The sequence below is a fragment of the Penaeus chinensis genome, chromosome 3, assembly GCF_019202785.1.
Source record: "Penaeus chinensis breed Huanghai No. 1 chromosome 3, ASM1920278v2, whole genome shotgun sequence".
NCBI lineage: Eukaryota > Metazoa > Arthropoda > Malacostraca > Decapoda > Penaeidae > Penaeus > Penaeus chinensis.
The window spans coordinates 24,622,558-24,625,057 of record NC_061821.1 but is presented as its reverse complement, the minus strand read 5'-3'; positions in this window follow the sequence as shown (position 1 = coordinate 24,625,057).

The following is a 2,500-nucleotide window of genomic DNA, read 5'->3' as shown; positions in this document are numbered from 1 at the left end:
AAATGATATCATTATACTACCTATTATTTTAATTTTGTTAAGAGAGTGAAAGAGTGAACAATATACCTCATATCATTCTTCAAATAAAGTAATTTGCAAAAGGTAAGATGAATCCATGTCTCTTTGCCTCGTGGTCAGGAAGTGAGAAGGTTCGTTGTTATTATAAAGACCTTCTTCCTACTTTTTTGGCCTTTGTAACAGGTAGGAAAAATACCAGGTTACTTTCTTGATTCTAATTTGCCAATTTCCATATCGGAGATACTATTATAAGAGGTATTTGATTGAAATAGCGATACCAGTGTTCTTCATGATGCGAAAAATTACATGCCTACATAGAGTGTTCTTTGGTGTCTAGCACATTAATTTCTTTAAAGCATTAACTAATATATGCATATATATATACGTGTGTGTGTGTGTGTGTGTGTGTGTGTGTGTGTGTGTGTGTGTGTGTGTGTGTGTGTGTGTGCATATATTTCCCCTATTCAAAGAATTTGTGAAAGGATTCAGACAATACAACTTGTCGAATTTCTATTTCATCTCAAGTCCTAATCATTTTCAAAGACATTTTGGCCTCTGTGATCTAGACTCTAGAAATTTCAGTGTATGAGAACTTCGTGTTATATCCCACTATAAAATGAAAATACGGAGTACAGTAACGCAAAAAAAAACTCATATCAAAGGTCCTTCACGACTATATGCCACGATATTTGCAAATCACTATAGGTGTATTCTTTGATTATTGTTATACTATCAATGTTTTTTTACCAACATTATAGTCGTTATCATCTATACGTTAATTAGTAGTGGAAAACAAATCCAAAAAGAAATGACATCGAACCCAAGTCACCCCCTGATGGAAGACGAGTATTTTGCTCATAAGGCCGTTTTGAACAACCATATATTCATATATTGAGAATAATAATCTGCAAGGTATGTCCGCGTTGGTCTTCTGAGGTTTTCACCATTAGTATATCTATTCTGTGTGTGTATGTTGCGTAGTTTAGTTTGTCATATAAAATTGAGAGTATGAGGGAAAGAGTAATAAAGAATTAACCCAATGTTTTAGTTACTTGACACATAAGGCCTTTTCAATAGGGCGACTGAAGCCTCAACGCGTGCGAGTTCCTCCAGTATTTACTTATGCGTTGGCTCTTGGACGATGGACAGAGTATGACGTCATGGCCCACGCCCCGCCCCTCCAATCGTTGCTGATCTTGCTCCATTCTGTTTTCTTGTCCTAGGACTAAGAACGTCGATGGTTGTGATATTTCTTCATATATAAATGTGTATGTTGTACATTAATGATGGAGGAGATAAAGAGACAATCAATGATCACGGAAAAAAAAAACTAAATATTTTGGGTACTTTTCCTCAACACAGTTAAATGCTTTTCCAATAGGTTTCAGGAACATGTAAGAATAATATTCGGATTTCGAAATACTTGTTCGAGATAAATGTTCATTTCAGTCCTATTTTATAAATGTCTTAACCAACTCGTTTTATACCATTCTCAGTTTATTTCATATCGATATTTTTTTCTAATAGAATCTTAACATATTTCATTCAGTTGATATTTGATACTTTGGAATTTCCCTTTCACGAATTTATCAATTTAACTTTAGAGAGTGAAGCAAATGAGAATGAGTTTTATATCGATGTGGGAATGTTTATTTTTGGTCATATCATATTTAAATCTTTTATCTATCATCGACATAGTTAAGTTGGTTTATAAAGACAACAATATACTAATCTCTCTCTCTCTCTCTCTCTCTCTCTCTCTCTCTCTCTCTCTCTCTCTCTCTCTCTCTCTCTCTCTCTCTCTCTCTCTCTCTCTCTCTCTCTCTCTCTCTTGCACTCCTGTTTTGTGTGTTTATAAAAGGTGTTTATTACAATGCTCTTTACAGATCCCCCATACCACTTTTAATAAAATAATCATATTTAGGATAATTTAAATGTAAGAAACATAAGTAGCCAAATAGTATTTCAGTTCTGCTATATGCATAATATAGTTTAGCATTTCATCTCTTTACAAATACATACGTTAATGACTTGCCCCTGTTATCTATAAATTTCAATGTAAAGGGAACTATAGTAACCAAATTCTATATAGAAACGAGTATAGCAACACTATAGCTGTCATAAAAGCCACACGGTGTTATGTTTTCGCCGCCACGTAATTTGGAAAATATTTAAAAATTATTGTTGGGTTACTGTTTGCACTATTAGCATGGTTTTTATTAGTGTAATAGTCCCAATATCTTTAAGACAAAATTCTAATTTAAATTGATAAACACGTAAAGGAATCAACAGACGGGAGTTTTAGAACAAACACACTTTATAGAAGGATTATATCTGAAGATACTGCTAGTGTGAGAGAAAATCCAGTGGAATACATTATAATTTCCAGAGTAAGCGGTGAGCCAGATAGAGAACTCTTGATATAGATTATACTGAATGATGTTGACAGACTTGTATACTCGATCTGTAAAGGAACATTACC